The sequence below is a fragment of the Vicia villosa genome, linkage group LG1, assembly GCF_029867415.1.
Source record: "Vicia villosa cultivar HV-30 ecotype Madison, WI linkage group LG1, Vvil1.0, whole genome shotgun sequence".
NCBI lineage: Eukaryota > Viridiplantae > Streptophyta > Magnoliopsida > Fabales > Fabaceae > Vicia > Vicia villosa.
This window is the reverse complement of record NC_081180.1, coordinates 211,060,434-211,067,822: the sequence shown is the minus strand read 5'-3', so window position 1 is coordinate 211,067,822 and position 7,389 is coordinate 211,060,434. Positions and strand designations below refer to the sequence as shown.

At 31.9% G+C, this 7,389-nt stretch overlaps 1 long non-coding RNA gene across 1 annotated transcript; it reads right to left on the bottom strand.

Moving 5' to 3' along the window:
- Nucleotides 1-294: 294 nt before the first annotated feature.
- Nucleotides 295-7,360, bottom strand: LOC131644841 (uncharacterized). Its single transcript, XR_009296726.1, has 3 exons — nucleotides 4,684-7,360; nucleotides 728-4,580; nucleotides 295-625 (listed from the first exon to the last, which is right to left on the bottom strand). It is a non-coding gene; the product is annotated as an uncharacterized LOC131644841 (long non-coding RNA).
- Between the last annotated feature and the right edge of the window lie 29 nt (nucleotides 7,361-7,389).

Here is a 7,389-nt window from a genome sequence, read left to right as displayed (position 1 = left end):
CAAATATAATGTTTTTTTCTTTACTCTTTGATTCTATTTTCTTATAAATTTCAAAATTATGTATACATTTTTAATTTGTAATATTTTATCTTTATTTTTTGTTTTGTTCGACCTTATAATAAATAAATATCAATAATATTTTATAAAACTAACTTTGTATATATTGATAACCTTAATTTCTTAATTTGACCTAACTAATAGTTCTATGAATTAATATAAAATATTATCTTATTTACATATTATAATATCTACAATTTCTATAATTACTAAGATTTAATATAAATATCACTCAAACATAAAATCAATCAATTAAGATTTATTTTTTAATATTTGCACTTAAAATATAAAAAAATTAAAGTTCATTCTATGAATTAATATAAAATATCATGTTATTTACATAGTATAATATCTACATTTTTGACAAAACTTGCGCAAGCATAACCCAGTAATTTCAAGCAGATTCTCCATTGTATATTGACACCAGCCAACTTGATTTCTACTTCTACAGCTCAAACTTTCGGGACAGTCAAAGAAGAATATTTCTACTTCTACAGCTCAAACTTTCGGGACAGTCAAAGAAGAATATTTATTTCAAACGAATCCTATAGACGATGTTTTCTACTGTCTGCACCAGAAAAAAATCCAAAACACATATTAGGACAATATTTAAATTGTTACTAAAAAAATAGAAAATAGGGATTGGAAACAACCCATGTAAAAAACGAACCATATACTATGGAGTGACGCCAATTGGTACTTCAGAATGATACATTACAAATTCAACCTACAAATAACATGAAACGCCAATTAGTACTTCAGAATGATACACTACAAATTCAACCTGCAAATAACATGAAAGATATTTTCTATCCAGAAAAGAAAGAAAAAAATGTTAAATTCCAGTTTGTCCATGAATAGTCGTGGGAATGGCTGTAATTGCAAAAATAGTATAAACCAAAACTTTCCACATGAATAGTCGTGGGAATGGCTGTAATTGCAAAAATAGTATAAACCAAAATTCTCCACGATTAGGTTTGATGAACATGATAGATACTGTGAAAGTATGATGGTTATATATAGTAATGATAAAAGTGTTTTGGAACGTGGAAGGTGGAGGGCTTGGAAGGCAGAAGCATTATATGAGGTCATTAGTGCTGTAAGCAGTTGTGAATGTGAATGGCCAGAGAAAGTAAATAATTTGTAACTGCGAGATCATGAGAGGTTGGAGGTTTAAAGTTCAATCCTACAATGGAAAAGGAATGATGTGGAATTTTGTGAGAAGAGAGGCTGATGTGGCATAGCTAAGAGATGAAGAAATGGTAGACTTTTCTTATATGATAGATATTCAAATTCTATGCAACCAAACTAGTTTTATGAGTAGGGTATAACTCCTTTCTTCCCCACTGACTAATGATATTTTTGTATTGGTAGGCCTATTTCACCGTCCATTTTTCTAACTATATCTCTTGCCAACTAAGATAACCCACAATATTTTATCTAACATCTAACGTCAAATCCACTCATCAAATCTTCCCAATTACTTTCATAACACATCTCAACATAAAGAACCAAGTTCAATTGCCCCCACTCCTCCCCAAAATAAACAAAATTGTGTACCTTATAATTGGAAGATTCTTGTGCTGACTACCTTTCCTTTCAACATAAAGAACCAAGTTCAATTGCCCCCACCCCTCCCCAAATTAAACAAAATTGTGTACCTTACAATTAGAAGATTCTTACGCTGACTACCTTTCCTTTTCCGACTATATATAGTCTAATAAAACCAAGCTCAATGAAATTTTTAATAGGTTACTATATAGTCGGAAAATATTAAAGTGATACCTATATTATGATAAAAAATGTTTTTAATGAAAAAATATGAAGGCATTATGAAGAAGAAAAAAATAATCGTTGTAGAAAAAGAGGTTGCAAGTTATAATATTGAAACTAGAACTTCCTTGTAAAAAATAAAAGTAATGATACATAAAAATAAAATTATATTTAATATGAATTAATTTTAAAATATTAATAATTGGTAGTAATAAATTATGAGAAATTAAACTATTCTTGAAAAATGGCAGGTTTCTGAAAGGAATTAAATAGGGTATTAAAAATGACCATTAAAAAAATAGTCATTAAAATAAAAAACCATATACTCCTTCGATACGTATCAACGCAGTTTCGGAGCATATCGGATACTATATATGACCTAGTTTTTAAAGTATTCGTGCTTCATAACTTTTACAGCCATCACTTGCAAGTTTGTGCTCTAGTTTTCCATTTGAACATGACACAAAGGTATTAGAAATTCTATGCAACAAAACTATAAATTAAAAATAAATAGTTTCAAAATTCTAAATTTAACAATGAAATTAAGCAAACACAAGTTAGAGAAATTTGCAAAAACCTATGTAGACATAACCACATTAGTTGGTAAACTCTCCTGAGCCAAATAAAAGGAACCTAACATAACCCTAACAAGTATTAACTACAATGATCACCTTGGCTTGGTATTTTACCTTTTTTTCATCTATGTCAGAAATTTTGTGGGAAACAAAATATAGATTAAGAGCTATTTAGAAGTCTACCACAACCAAGTAATGATAACACTTTTAGTTATCATTTTATTTTATTTTACTATTTTTTAGATTTCTACTGAGTTAGAGGCTTGAATGGCTGGAACTATCAATGGCGTATGACCAATCGTAATTTGTGGAACTACCAATGACTAAAACACGGTACTTGCTTTGGAAAACATAAGGTAAGGTATATGGAACAATCCTAATACCTTACTCTGGAAAACATAAGGTAAGGTATATGGAACAATCCTAATACCTTACTCTATGATCTTCATAATACCTTACTCTATGATCTTCATGCTCTCCGGAACATGTACCGTGTTTTAACCACTCATAGTTCCAAAAATTTAAATTGGTCATATACTAAAAAACAGCCATGAAGTTGCCATCAAACTCTTAAAATCAACAAACATCTAAAAAAAATAGTAAAACTAAAAAACAAAACAAAATGACAAATAAAAGTTTTATAATTACCTAGTTGCACTAAAAGTGCTATAGTTGTCTGGATACGATAGCGATCTCTAAATAGTTATGAATTTTTTCGACAGAGAAGAATAATGGAAGTCAGTGGGCATTAGCATAGTAATCAATCAAATGTATTTGCCTTAACAGAAAATAAGGTGAAGAAAACAAAAATTAAAAACTCTAGTGAAACAGTTGCAATGGTTATGTAAATATATCAACAAGATGAGGTTATGGAAATCAGACAAAGGGGAAAAAAAATATGAACGTTTTCTTTAACTAGTGAACATGATGAGTAGCTAACGGGTTGGGTAGCTATTGAGAGGGGGAGGTAAAGAGAATTTATTTTAGCCCCCACTAACTAACCTCATCTTTAATTTTGCAAATTTTAGATAATAATAATTAAATAGTTCAAAGTGCTACCTATAATTATATCAATTCATCTTTGGAAGCACAAACTAAGACAATTATCTATCATATAAAAAAGAAGGGGAGATGGCATGTGTCCTTTTTGAAGCGTGTAAAACGCACATGTAGACCAAATAAATTGCAAACTAGAGAATAAATGGAAATGTTAAAAATAATATTCTCAAATCACATGGCTACTAGACGATTGATTTGTTCTATCTTTCAAGATCCATTAATTAATATTAGTTTATGTTTATCAAAAAATACAATCATTAACTCAGTCGAAGTGATGACTGATGAGTCATTAGACTATTGATTAAAACGATGAAATATTAGCGAAATCACATAAGTGTATTTGTTCTACAAGAGTAAATCAATGCATGCTAAATTAATAAACACAATTTATATTAAGAATTATAGCAATTGTATTGGGAAATTTAAACTATGTTCGGATTGATGGAGTAGAACAGAGAAGAAAAATGGAACTTAACAGATTTTAGTACGGGGCAGAATGGATCAGATATACCATTCTATTATTTGGGTATTTTTTATTATTTAATGGAATGAAACATAACTATATAGTTCATTCAATTGAATACAACCCAAATTGAACAGAATGAAAATTGAAGGATTGGATGGAGAGGAATCTATCATGCTCCATCTCGCTTCATCTATCATTCAAAAACTCTAAACAATGGAATATGATTACCGATCACTCCACTCTATTTCATTCATCACATATCACCGATCCAAACATATACATAAACAAGACATAAAACAAAAGGACTGTAGTAGAACCTGTTGTGTATTGATGTCAACACCAAACAACCAACATCTAAGTCCAGAATATGAATGATACCATCCAACAACCATCTCTGGTTTGCAAAACACAATCAATAACAAACACAAACAAATTCTCGAATTTAACCATACACAAAGAACACATAATAAATAAACTTTAAAAAAACAAAACAAAATACCATCCCGTTTGTTTGAGCATATTAGTCTAAAAAAAACACTTACCAATTCCACTATGTGGCATTGCAAACACATACCATACAGACAGTGTACTCATCCACGAATTCTCCAAGCATCAAACCCATAACCACATCATGGGAGCACCAACCCTACCTATTATACTCAAGATATAACAAAATAAAAATGAATTGATGAAACCCTAATTTTGAAAATTGGATAGACAATGATTTGATTAGGTTAAAATAGGGAACTTTACCGTGTTTGAGCATCTTGAGAAGAGGGAGGGATGAGATATAGACTTGCTCGGAGGAATTTAGAGTTGGGAATTCTGGAGGTGGATGAACTATGGCTCCACCAGCACAACATTTTTGGAAGCCTTTCCATGGTGATTTGAAAAATCTAGTTTGGACTACTTAGTATACTTTAACACTTTTATTTAGGAAGAATTGTTCTATTCACAAGTCATACTAATCTTGAAATTTGAATCTTGTGTAAGAAATTAAAATGTCATCATTTAATTTCAATCATTTATAGAAATTATTCTATTCAAAGTCATATATAGAACTTTAGCCTTAATTCAATCATTTATAACCGACCGGAAAATATTAATTCCCAATAAAATAACCATATTTAATTTTCTTCTTTAATTTCCATATTTACAACTCTAATCAAATTAAAATTATGCTATTTATGTTTCCAAATTTAAAAAAGAATAAAGAATGTTTTCAGTATATACAAATCCATAGGTTTTGCAAAAGTGAATTTTTTTTGGACACAAATAACAAAAGTGAATTGTTGAAGTAAAGATTAGTGATTTATAGAAATCCAGAAACTTTTGGAAAAGAAATTTCCCCATGGATAAAGTAAACTTTACCGTTCCAGCGATAAACTCGATCTATAATTGGATTTTAAAAGGGAGAAAATAAAAGCTATGATTTTGAATGTTTACATCAAAACCAGCAATGATTCAAAACATATTAACACAGAAACAGTACTTCTAAATACATCAAAGACATACGAAGTAAGATGGAGAATGCGAAGGAAGACGGTTATGTTCTTCGAACGGAGAATCTAAACGGTTTATTATGAAGGAAGATGGTGTTAGTTATTTGTTTTGGAAAAGAGGAGAGAGGTAGCGGCGGCTAGGGTTTGGAACACAGATAAAAGAGAGAGCGTTTTATTCTGAAGGAAAATTGTATGGGAACTCTTTGTTCTCACTTTCTTGGTCTGTGCTAAGGAAAAAAAACTGGACCAATTTCCCTTAGGCCCAAAACTTAAACAAGTCCATTAAAAGGCTAATTTTTTTTTTTAAAAAAAAAACTAAAAGATGATATATTAAGTAAAAGACTCCAGCATGAGACATGCTAGGAGAAAAGTAAACAAGTACTCTCTGGCCTTATTTATAAACAAAGATTCATTTTTTAGGTTCATTGAGTAATGAATGTATTTAGTATATATAATAGATCAGATACATTCATTACTCAATAAATCTAAAAAATGAATCTTTGCTTATAAATAAGGCCGAGGGAGTACATTACAGTATCATAATAGGCACAATATGCACCAGAAAACTAATTACAGAATTACACCCCACTGATACAAACAAACTAGTTAAATACTCCACTAGCAGCCCAACACCAACCACTATAACAGAACTAGCACCAAAAAATACAACAAACACACATACTCTCAATGAAAAAGAATTCCTCACCACAGTTGCTCACCCGATTCAGATTCGAAATCGGTCAAAGAATACAACCAAACAGCAAACATCCTTTATAGAAAAAAACGACATTCTTAATGATGCCCACCGAACCATCCTTGCTTCCAGACTAGAATAGAATGCTCAAAATGGAACCAAGCAACTCAGCAAATACGATAAATCACAGACAGGAATATGAGCCTCCGAAACAACAGTAAAAGGAACCACAACAGAACAATAAACAAGATCCGACTGAACTCGCCTACAACAATCAATCCTCAATAAAACCCAAACAAGCTATAGGATTCGTGAACCATTGCGAAGTGTTATTTAATATCGAGCCAAACTTGATATTAAGACATTTCCATGATAACAACTTCACCTCTTCCGCCATGTTTTCTAGATTTATTCCCCTGTCTTGGAACATCTTTTCATTTCTAGCCTTTCAAATAGTCCATACGCAAGCGAACCAAATAGCTTCCAGCTTAGACGATGTCGTTTTGTCTCGATAGAGTAATCCTTCGAATTGAACCATATGATGCCACCTGTTGGATTGCAAAGTTGTCTTCACTCCCAGCCACCTAAGAATGAGACTCCACAACCCTGCAAACACAGTGCACTCGAAAAACAAATGAGATACCGATTCCCCCCCCCCTTCACTCTCTGACACAACTGCCCAGCCTATGGTCAATCACCCTTCTTCTTATTAAATTGTTTACTGTTGGAATTTTATCTTGAAGCATTCTCCAAACCCGCCCTGCCACTTTTGAAGGAATCGTCTTATTCCACACATAATCCAAAGGATTATTCAAATTACTATGAGAAGACGACACTAAACCTTCATACACCTCGCTAACAGAATATTCCCCTTGCTGACTCAGGTTGGCTATATCGAATTGATTAATATCCCTCCACCAAACCGAACTCTCACTCCCCCCTGAATCAACTCCATCATTACACTCACCATATATATTAACCAAAACTTTAAACCACACACCCCTCTTTTATTTTTTTTACTTTCCATGCCCACTTGCCTAATAAGGCTTCATTGAAAGCTCTCAAATTTCGAATTCCCAACCCACCATCTACTATAGGTTTACAAACCTTATCCCAACTAACCCAGTTGATTTTTCTCTCCTCCTCACATCCCCCATAAAAATTGTTTAAAAATATACTCTAATTTAAGAATTATACATGTTGGAGCCTTGAATCGCGAATAGGACAAATTTTATTAGAACTACTCCCCCCCCCCCCCCCCCA